This window comes from Furipterus horrens, unplaced genomic scaffold (genome assembly GCF_987537825.1).
Source record: "Furipterus horrens unplaced genomic scaffold, mFurHor1.1.pri manual_scaffold_10, whole genome shotgun sequence".
Lineage (NCBI taxonomy): Eukaryota > Metazoa > Chordata > Mammalia > Chiroptera > Furipteridae > Furipterus > Furipterus horrens.
Window position 1 is genome coordinate 8,165,968 of NW_028327180.1, and position 12,685 is coordinate 8,178,652.

Here is a 12,685-nt window from a genome sequence, read left to right on the forward strand (position 1 = left end):
CCTCTTGCACCATCCCAATTTGAAATACGCAAACTTCTGTTCCCACGGTGTTTCTGAGTGCGCTGGAAATGACATAAAGCTTTTATTTCTGTCCACTTCCACTAGACGGTCAGCAATTTCACGAGTACTTTTATTCATTGACCACAGTTCAGAGAACAGTTGTGAACATTAGGAACCTCTCCTTCAGTGCTTATATAAAATTTGTTTTGATAACTACTGTGCATCCGGGATTATTATTTTAGCTTGTGTATAATCTTCGCCTTGATGGACAGCTTTGAACAGCTGTCAGAGAGCAATATTCGGTACACTCAGGAGTGCTTCATTAGGATTTATAAAGTTTAAGGGCAAAAAAAATCAGTTATGAATTATTTTAATATGTGGGAATAAACTCCCTTCATGTGAGCAATATTTCAATAAAATGCTGTATGTTTTTGGTCTGTGGTCAGTGAAAATTCTAACCAAAACTAGAAACTAAAATCCTGCTTATCTCTGCATGAAGTAACATTAACCCAGTTTATATATCTGGCTTTCTGTGGCGCAAGGCCTAAAATCAAGGTCAATATTATGTGCTGCTCTGACATTTAGTAAAATCATGACGGCATCACATGGCCTAACTGCAAGGAGATCTGCCTACCTTGCTATCATGGGTCATGTCCCCTAGAAAAACAACCCTCCTTATCTAAGGAGCTGGATGCCAGTCCTGCTTCCCCACAAGTACACAACCTATGGGATTGTTCAGACAAGTTAATTACAATGTTCCATGGGAAACATGAGGCCCCACAGCCTTGATACTACAAAGTCTCCACCTCACAGCCCCTGGTTTACTCTGTTCTCAGGTCAAACCCTTACAGCCTTATTAGCAGACAGTGTTTTCTTCACCTGAGCTGGGAGTACAGGTGAGTAGGAATCTGATGTCAATCTCATCTGTCCACTGTTGTGCGTCATGTAGTCACGTATCTGGTCACCCTTATACACGAGGGTGGAAATTGCTCCTTAACAATGAGATGAAGAGAAAGTAATTAAAATGTGCTTATTCAATCAGTAAATAGCTGTTGTTCTTGCCTCTTTAAAAATCACTAAGAACAGTTAACCAGTGTTATCAAGATCCATCACGCTGTTCTATAAAGGTAACATGTTTTGGCATGCTTATTAGTGAAATGCTTTTCAGTAACCCTCAAGTAAGCTTTATAAGACTTAGTACTGAATTGTATAAATTAAACCTTTGTATTAATAAGAAAGAAAATATGAGGTCTGTCTGGAAAAAGTCCAACCATTGTTAATATAATGAGAACAATTTGCACAACACTGATGTAACATGGCAGCCCAGGAGAGTGGACTCAAATGCACATGTGTGAACAATGATGACTTCACTAGTCAGTAGGGCTGTACATGCTTTTGAGTGAGCATGTGTACTGTGTGGCCATTGCATTAAAAATTACTGAGCAAGTAGAGCAATAAATCTGCATCGAAATTTCCATTAAGCTTAAACACTCCCCCACAGAAGCTATTCGGATGATTCAGAAGGTTGCAGCTATGAACAACGAGTGACTGGCAGCTTCATCACAACAAAGTACCTGCTTATACATCACATCTCCTGCAGAGGTTTTTGCTGAAACATCAAATCACCCAAGTGACTCAGCCCCCTTAGAGGCAGATTTGATGCCCTGTGACTTCTGGCTTTTCCCAAAGCTACAATCACCTTTGAAAGGGAAGAGATTTCAGACTGTTGATATGATTCAGGAAAAAATGATGGGGCAGCTAATGGCAATTGAGAGAACTGTGTGAGGTCCTAAGGTGCATCCTTTGAAGATGACTGAGGCATTATTGTCTTTTGTACAATGTTTCCTGTATCTTGTATCTTCTTCAGTAAAAGCCTCTATTTTTCATAGTACATGTCTGGATACTTTCTGGACAGACTTCAGTATGTTCAAAAATATAATATAAATTTACACTTGATACTGATTGTCAGTACACATGTACAGCTTCAATCTTCTCTAACCCATATAAAAACACAGTGAGAATAATAATATTTTTAAAAATGGTTAAGTGTAAATCATATTACTAATGTAATTCTGCCTCAGATTTTAACTTAATAAGTTAGCAGAATTAAGCAATTTAGCTTAACAGGAAAAAATAGTCTTTTCATTATGATAACCTGGTCTGTTGAATATTTGACTCATTGTTTTTTTTATTTTACAATGACACTCAATCAATTATTTTAGCATAATTTGAGTTGGAAAATAATTATAGAGGCAAAAGAAATTATGTGCATTTCTTGATATTTAGAACTCATAAATGAACACTAATTCAATGTGATTGAGAGGACAAAATTCAAATACACATCTTTCAGATTGATGATGCTTTTCATTAATGTCCTGTGACTACTTATTACTTTCATTTAACTCAAATCTTAGTAACATTAGCCTCTTAAATATTACAAAGGAAATAAAAAGAAGCATAATATTTAATTATGCAATTACTATAATAAATTTGGAAAGTTTTAAAATTATTATAATTTATATAAATATATATTATATTGTTTGCACATTTACACATATATATAGGATACATGACTGAATAAGACATAAAATTCATAATCATGACTTAATGACTTTTTCAATATCAAAGTTCCTAATATTATTGAAGAAATTGATTTTTCTTTGTGATCAAAACTTTAATATAGAAATTCCTTTATTTTTGAACTATTTCCCCACAAAAATGTAATAGAAAGGCAAAAACTTTTTCCAAGATATTAAGGCTTTTTTAACTAAATTGAGGCAGGTAGCTAATTTTTAAAATTCCTTTGCACAAATTATGTATATAAATTTTATTATCTTACTTGTTTTTTTTTAGGGGGACCCCAAAAAAACCCTGAAATTGTCTTCTGGAGGGTGAGCCCCTAGTAGCACAGACTTATTCTGCTAGGTGGGTTTTCTAGGAACCCATCTATATCTGTGTACCAGCTGGTGTTGTTGTGAGAGGCTGCATTCAGCTTCAGTTAATTTTTTTTGAAGACTCTTTCAAAGTGTTTGCCCATTTCATGATGGGTGATTTACGAGGATACCTGCCCACACTGTGCTGAATGTTCCAGCAGTTTTTGACCACCCCATTAACCCAACCTCACCCCAAGAGACATTTTTTGTCTCCCCAGATTTAAGAAAAAGTTCTCAAAGGGAAATCCTTTGCCGATGTGGAAGATATGAAACAAAACAGCAGAAACACTAAGAGATACCAAAACTGACAATTTCACAAACTGTTTGGAACAGTGGAAAAAACATCTTGACGGGTGTATTGCATCAAATGGAGAGTACTATGGATGTTACTGAAATTTAAACCTGTAAGAATAAATATACAATATGTTACAAATAAATTCATATTTTGGGGGGGTCCCCCTCATATGTGTCATAGTGGTATAGGCAAAAAATCTATTCCTGATGACCTTAGTCTTTAGTAAGCAGTCAACTAATACTGTCAAAATTCATGTTCAGATCTTCCATCAATTCTGCTATTGTCTGGGACATGTTTTATACACCAAGAAAAGGTTGAGAAATAATTGCCTACTTGAAATCTAATTAAGCCCCTAATGCACTTAAGGTGCAATTGTTGTTCTACAATGGCTGAGTGTGCATAATAATCTAACTCCTGGTGTAATAAATGCAGTGTCCACTTTAGAGCAAGTGTTTGTCTTAGTCACTTGGGACAGCCGTAACAAATTGCCATAGGCTGGGTGGCTGAAACAATCGTTTGATTTCTCCCATTTCTGGAGCCCTGGAAGTACAAGGTCAAGGCAGCAGCAGGCCCAATGTCTACAGAGCGCTCTTTGCATACTTGCAAACAGCCATCTTCTCACTGTCTCCTCACATGTCAGGGACAGAGGTAATGTAGCAGATCCAGTTCCTATTCTAGGGATTTCAACAGACAAAATAGAAGATCAAATTGTCTAGTTAGTAAAACTTCTTGAGGCGAAAGTTTTTAGTTGGTTTGGTTTTCCTTGGCCACCTTTACCTCTCCCTGTTCTAATAAATTATTTTTAAATCACAAAGCATTGAATGTATAATATTCAAATTTCAATATAATGCATCTAAGTAATTTCTCATTATGCATGAACCATATTTTATTACTTGTGTTTCAAATTCCCTAACTCCTAATTAAGTTTTTCAAAGCAATAGCAATGCAAGCGGCTTGATTCTAGATGAATAATGTCAAGCTCATAAAAATTATTAAACTCTGATATCTATACAATAATCTGGCACCTGTTTTACATTGTACACATCGAGAGAATACTCAAAGGAAAATCAAGTCTAATATAATCATTATTAAATGTTTATTAGGCCCAGCTCAAAATCTCATTTATTCTTTTGCTGTAAGAAAAACACCTACTTCCCAAGAATAAACATATTTAAGTTTTAATAATTAAAACTTTGGATATTAATATTCTCTTGCTCAGGTAACAGGAATTATGGTGCTTATCTAGTAATGAAAGCATATTTATTACCATTTGAGTTTTCTACATATAACCTAAGCCATATTATTTTACATCTTTCCTAACAAAATGACCCACTGAAAACTTTGAAACTGTCATTTTGTTATTGACATAGCAAAATGTGGCAAAAGATTAAACCGAAGATAAATTAAGTAAAATGAAACATCTGATAGCTTAACATTATAAGTTTTGAAAGAAACTATTTTGCTGTTTATTATACAGAAATTATATATTTGTATTTTTTCTCCTTATCCATGATAAATGCTCAATAAGAATGCTTAAAAAAACTTATGGACCCCCAAAAATAATATATTTATCACAAGAGTTCATTTGATATTCTCTCATATTTCTTTACTCAGCTTTATTAAAGTATAACTGATAACATTGCAAGATATTAAAATTATACATTGTGATAATTTGACATACATACACATTGTGAACTGTTATATTACTCCAAAGAATATTGGGTTTTTATTAAATTCTTGTTTTTTTCTGAGGTAGTAAACTTATTTGTCATGAAGTATAATCTCTGTATTTTGAGGGACAGGTCCGCCCTGGGTTCAATTCTTTTATTCTTAGCTGTGTTACTTAGAGTCTGCCCCACACAGGGAGAGGCAAAAGTAGGTTTATAGTGTGCAAAAGAGTTTATTCTTGCATTATTGTGTATTAATCATTGTATTATTTTCTATCAAGACAACTGTAAACTTACTTCTGCCCCACCCTGTACATAATTTAGTATTCAGTGAGCAATTCAATCAGAGGTTATTCTTAGAATATGGGGTTCCCCTTCTATGTATGACTTTTCCTTGTAGGCCCTGCATACTACCCAATAGCTCTGGTTTGTGGCATTCTGGGGTGGTGGTCTTTAAATCACGAAGATGGTGGCTTATCACTCAAAGATCTAGCTAGTCCTACATTGATGACCAGGGTTAGCAGTTATGAAAATTGATCCCCAGTCATTTCTTTATTTTAAGCACAGGTGATGTTTGAACAAGACAGATTTGAACTGCATGGGTCCACATATGCAGATATTGTTTTCAATAAACTGACAATCTACCCCAATCCAATTCCAGGGTTTCAAATCCTCGGATTCAACTAACTGTGGATTTCATCCCTGCTTGGGAATGCGTATCTACAGAAAGATGATTTAAATTCTATGTGTATTTTGACTGCAGGGGTTGGTGTTCCTGACCCCCACGTTGTTCAACTGTCAACTGTATCTGCTCTTAGTTGCTCTTCCATATATTCAGGTATTTAATGTGTGTAGTTTCTGTGTGTTTGTTCTAAATTTATAGTTGTTATCAGCAAGAAGATCTATCCAATGGAAACTTACATAGCTGTATTATACCAGAAGCAAGCTTGCTGCATCGAGGCTAATGCTAGCTTTGTTATTTGACTCCAATACAGCCTTGACTTTGGGATTGTGCTTCCTTTTGTTTTTCAGTTATTGTATTTTTGTTTGTTTGCTTTTTGGCCTTGTTTGTTTTCTGGTTTTTGGAAACTCATCTGTAACATAATGTAGATATTTTATAATATTTCCTATATATAAGTAAATTTTATCAGTAGATTTCACAAATACATCATCTATTACACCTGGGAACAAAATTTTCATTGAGTTAGATCCGACACTTGTTTTTGACTAATTTTTGGTATCTGAATCCAAAAATGATGACATTTTTTCTCTATCATGTCAACTTTTTAAGGTATAGGATACCCTCCCTTTGTCTCAAAAATCATACAAAATATACATACAAAACAAAATAAAGAAAACATTACCTGAATATACTGTTTGTTTAGAGTTATTTTATTCATATAAAGGCTATATATTGTTACTGTAAGTCAACTTGTGAACAAGTAGTAAAGTTCTGCTACCGAACATATATATATTAAGGTATTTTATCTTTTCAAATGTCAGACTGGGAAATGCCAAAATGAGATACTTGAAACAGTCTCCTTCAGTTGGCAAAGCTTGAACAAATTGCTTCATGAGACCCAGTTTTATGTGCAGAGGTGGGAATATAATGTTCTTTCTGTCAACAAATGGCTCATGTAGAATGTCTGGATCACCAGGTTTGAGGTCAGATCTTGGAGGCCAATTCGACTCCACCCTATGCTTCTCAGGCGCTCCGCTGTCCCACATACACAGAGAACAAGGATACTTGGTGTATCCACATTGCTGACCAAGAAGGAAGCAGACCATTTTAAGGTGAACACAGATGATGCAATCGTGCTTGTGATATTGCAACAGATCAATTACTCTCTTTATGTCTTCATATTCTTCATAAAAACAAAACGAATGGCCAATTGTGACTGCACCAAATAAACTGCCATTGTGGAGGAGGACACACTTCAAGCTCTGCTTTGAGCTATCCATGAACAGTCGTCATTCAGTTGCGTTATAGATTGGAATTCCCGATTCCTCCATTAAACCATGTATGTTATGGCAATACACAAAGCCACCATCACTTCGAAAGTACTACAGAAATGCACTTTCTCTTGATCAAAAGTAGGATACCTTTGCTCCTTTTTCAAGCAAGTTTTTCTCGTACAATCTTGATGCTAGGAGTTCTGAAGCCTTTATGGATAGTCCCAAATCTCATGCCAAACCATTCAACTCAGGCTGATCAAATCCTTTATCAACTGAGTCATCTTCAATTTCAAAATCTTCATCATTGCTGTCACTTAGTTCTTCACCATACTCCTGTTTTTTGAAAGAGGATAGTTCAATGAAAACTGGCACTGGGATTTTAGCTGCATGAGGCACTGGGCGTATAGCTGATGGTAGACTAGGATACTCTATCTTACATTTATTTTTCTTGTTATATCCTGACGTTTTCACTATACAAAAGTAACAGTCACTTGAATGATCTCTGGGCTCTCGCCAAACCATAGGTATACCAAATGACAATTTTATCACGTGTTCCCTTCATCCACATCTGTGAACTCTCAACACACTGCTTGCACACCTTGTGAGGGGCCCAAGACTTATCTTGATCACCAAGTTTTACTTTAAATTATGAAAAATAGGCTTGCCTGACAAATGACTGGGAATGGTGAAACTGCCACAGATATAACAAAACAAATCAGGGTTGTTTAGGCACTTATGATGAGAAATAGCAGAAGCACACGTGATCTGAAGGAAAGGAAATAAGTATGTATCTAAATAAAAGAGTAAATTCTGCTAACTGCTTGTATACAGACAAGAACTTGGACTATATATACTTTGGAATACGATTCACTATATAGAGCGGCACACAACCTCTCACCACACTGTCTCATGTGTAACTGAATAGACTAGACAAGTATGAACCTGTCGCTGGTCTCCAAGGCCCTCCCCACTCGAGGAAGGTTTGCTCTCAGCCAATAGGAGAGCACTCGTGCTTCCTTCAATCCAGGCTCAATCCAGCCTAGAGTTGTCGCATTAAGATAAGCCATACAGAAAAACCTTGACATGATAGAAGAAAACTAACTGCAGTTTTGAAATCAGCATGCCTATTTATGTCTAAAACAGTTGGAAAAATTGAACTCAACAGTAATTATGTTAAAAATTGTTCCCCTGTGTCATTGTACTGGCCAAAGAAGGCAATATTTATTATCTATATTTACATGGATATAATTTTAAATGAGACACACTTAATATACTTATATCTCCTTGCTGCTATTACCTTTTTTTTTAAATGCAAGTATTCTATATCAGAAAAAAAAAAAAAAAAACTAAAACTCAACAGGAGTACAGGAGAAAAAGGGCTAGTTCTTATTGTGTTTCATCAAAATTATACATATATTTGGTTGAGAAGAAAGGATTCAATTTTTAGTTCTTTTGTTGAGAAAAATTACTTACATTTTCCAGTAACAAATCTGCTCAGGGATGAAGGAAAAATTTATGTAAATAAAAATCAAAATGTTTGATAAATTTCAAAAACATTGGCCTTGCTATTTTTCTAATACAAAATAATATATATTTACTTTTCATTTGAATGCAATAAAAAAATCTCTCCTCTAAATTGGCTCAGAAGTTATATGAAAAAAAGCTCAGATCACTGATGTATCTAATATTTTTGTTGATCTCCATGAAGATTCATGCATCTCTACAAGAAAATATTTGCAGAAATTATACCGTTCTCAAAATAGGAATCAGAAGGAGAGCCAAAGTTATCTGATAAAAGCACAGTTCAATGATATAGCTGAAAATTGGTTCTACCTCCTTGAGGGATTGCTAGATTTTACATTAAAATACATACAAGGGCACTTTAAAAGTCATGAAATAGGAATCATAAGAACTGCCATTATCAAAATCACAACTTGAACTCGGAGTCCCCAGTTCTTTGCATTTTTAACTTCCTTCAAGGAGCCCCGCATTTGAGGCAATGTCACAGTAAGAAGCACGGCATCATTTCGGCTGAACTTAGTAAAAGTGGTGTGTGAGTTGTGCACACGTGGTTCATACTGGGGCACAGCTGGCCAAGTGGGACGAGGGCAGTGAATACCCAGAACGCGTTGCTCTGGGCCCTCAGTATCTTCCTCAGGTTTCTACTCTGACCTGTCATTTAACTTCTCTGAACGATCGCGTTCATTTCTAAAGTTAGGACAACCTAGAGGGGACTGCAGGTGGACTAAATGGGAATGGAAAAATATACAAGTAACAAGTTTTTAGAAATATAAAAAATAAAAATTAGGACTAGCAATATTTGTCCTGTCAAACACAGTTTATGAATCTTGAATGAAAAAAAAAAAATACATGTAAAATTACCTACATGACAAAGAATTAAATTAATAAAAATACAAATTTGAAATATGTTTTGAGAACAGATCTGAAGTTGAAATTAAGCTTCTTTATAGTTTTGTATACTTAAAGCAGTGTTGTACATACGGTTAATTACTCATTAAATGAACAAATGAAACAAAACATGGATTGTACTTAAGAACTAAATTATTCACTTGACAAATCCTTCAGACAGGTGTTTATTTTTAATTTATTTTTCAACAAACCTTTTAATATGTTACCATAAACACATTAAAGCTCTGTACTAAATTCAGTAAAAAATGGAAATAAATAACGTAATGAATAACTTAATAGAAGCGCTCATATGAGAAGAAATAAAAAAAATAAAACTTATTCTGACTCATTGCATTAAGTGTCAAGACTGCACACTATAAATGCTGTGGAAAAGTAGGTGAACAAAGTACTAATTCCTTTAGAAAATGCTGTAAGAAGGTTAACAAAAAGGAGACTATCTGCACTGGTATTTAAATGAAAAGCTAAAAGGAGGAAAGATAACAACAGCCAACACTTCAACATGAAAGGGAAGAGTTTCCCGTGGCCTTAGAGCAGACCTTTTAATGCTTTGTCTTTGCTGAGAGGCCTCCTTTTCACAACGTAAGACATTCGAGGCCATTGGGCCCATAGAGTTAGTTTCCATCTTACTCTGTCACCGTAGGAGGGAACCAGGCCTGAGAGAGGCGGGGTGACTCGCCCAACAGCAACGCCGAATTCTCAGCGAAGCTGGGACCCAAGCTGCCGCAGTCCCTGACGGCCATCCAAGCACTAACCCACTATGCTACCCTACCACATTCGAGCGCATCACCAGCTTTCACAAGCTGTAAAATGATAGCATTCGCCCCGGAGGAGATGGCATGAGCAAGGGCACCAGCCAACGAGAGCGCAGGGAGGGACACATTCGAGTGACTATTGAGCACAGGGTGGAAGGGCTGTCATGTAATACAGCTCCTACAATGTTCACGAAAAGAACCAAAGGACGAGTTAATTAAACCGATATGACCACCTTGCGGCAGTCAGCCTGATAGGAGCTCTCCCAAACTCAGTCGGTTGCTTTAATAAATATTAATCATTGTCAGTGTTGAGCAGAACTTCAATAGATATGTACTTTCTGTTTGAACAGAAATAACCCAATCGGGAAAATTATTTACTTTGCCTTTTCCTCTTGGGAGAATGGTGCGGGTTGGGATTGATGCTATCATGCTAAGTTCAGGATGGTCAATATGAACCTTCTAATAGAGGGGAAGAAAATCCCCAGGCACAAAGTGCAAACAATAGTAGAATTTTCTTGAGTGAAGGAAAATTATGTTAACATATTATTTATATACTTTTATATGAAATCATTCTATTTAAAATAATTGTGCCACTTAGTTCTTACTTAGTAGTAAGACATCCAAAACTATAAATCAGATTGATAGTAAACAATGTGCTTTCACACTTAACAGAGCTTTACAAACACACAGTAGGAAGACAGGATAACAGGAACTCCGGTAGTTTCTATGGTCTCAGAGTCAAGCTAACGATATAACGATCGAGTGAATAGGTATGAAATTCTACAGAATCTTGAAAACTACACTGGCAATGAGATATTGACTAAACATATGCATCTTATAGAAACAATTTCAGAATTCAATATAAGGAAATATTGGTGTTCCAGTAAATCTTCAGGTATTATTTTCCTTCTCTAAAATGCAGCTTCTAGGAAATGTAATAATGTTTTAAAGAATAAAATCTGTATTGTCTAATCGCTGGAAAGTTTCAAGTAATAACCTGAATCTGACAAACATTAAACATCCCCAGAGATGACAAACTCATGCATTCTTTCACTAATACCTGGGCGAAATGCAAGGTGTTTATAATTCACTTAATTTAACACAAAAAGTTATTGTTAATTTTGCTCATTCTAGCCTTTTTTTAGAACATGAATGTGAAAATTTCTGTGGAGGAATAAAAACATATTATTTGATTTTTATCTCAAGTATCTCTCAGTTTAATAAAATCAATAGATTGGCAACGTAAAATAAGGACTAATACAAAATCAAAGGGGCACATTACATATGCATAGAATTCACGTCATTAATCCTAACTTACTACAAATAGGCTAAGAGAAACCCTCAAGGAAAAAATTAGATGTATAGGCATGAGTTCAGAGACATACTTCCTATTGCCTATTTTCCATAAATATAGTTTAGTTATGTATCCTTAAAGGGTTTAATAAGCATCACTTTACACTTATGTAGTACTTCATAATTGGTTACTGAGTTTAAAACACATAGCCTCTTTGGATGCTCACAATTGTTGTGTGGGATAGGCAGGACTAGTTAGGGCAATCTAACACAGCAGAAATCAAGACTCAGAAAGGATGCTACATTGCAAAAAGTTGAACAGCTGAAATGAGAGCATATCCTCTGATTCTTAACCTAATTATTTTCTCCACACATTGTATCTTCTAGGTACAACTTAGCAAATCAAATTATCTGGGTAAAATGAGCCCAGTATATTATTTTTCATGCATCTCTATCAAATATGCAGCATCCAGCAAAAACTAACAGGGATATTATGGGAGCTTAGCAGAGTTACCCTAAATAACTCTTACACCTGCCTCAGAGGTATCCATTGCATGAAATCTTACATCACCTTTCAGGGGTTCATGGTGAACTTCTCAAGGTTAAGGGAAAGGGAAATATATAAAGCCACATTAATAGTGGGAAGAAGACACCATATAGTCTCCAATGAGGCTCAACAATGAGTGTCCTCAATGAGTAAGAGGAAGAACCATTTAGTTCAAGGCCATAACACCTCCCAGTTATGCATGTTCTTATCCTCAATAGAATTGGCCCCACTTTTTCCAGCTCATGAACATGACTCAACACCTGTCACTTTCTCTATGTATTTTTTCTTCTTCATACTTGTCTTTCAACACACTGTATATGTTATAATTTATTCTGTTTATTATGTATAATCCTGACCTGAGTATGAGCTCTCCAAGAACCAGGACTTTTGTCTGTTTTTCTTTTCCTTTGTTGCATTTCATGCACCTAGAACAGTGCCTAACATATAGTAGGTATTTCTAAATATTAACATATTAGTATGATAATTTACGATGATTATTTTATGGTTAAATATCTTATGTATTTATTAAATAAGTGAATGAATCATTCAATTAGCTTTTAAAGGTCTCCCAACATATTGTGGATGTTATTTTTGATTATTAATTTACTTATTTACTAAAAATATGTATCGATTGCTCATTGGACCACTATGCTGTGTTGGTGAGCCCTGACCTGTCTTCAGAGAGCTTACAATCTTGAGGGGAAAGTATGTTAAATAAATTATTATATTGTTAGTTATCAATGCTCATATAATAAGATAACACATTTTATTTCATCAAGAAAGCCTCATTAAGGACATAAAAAATATACTTC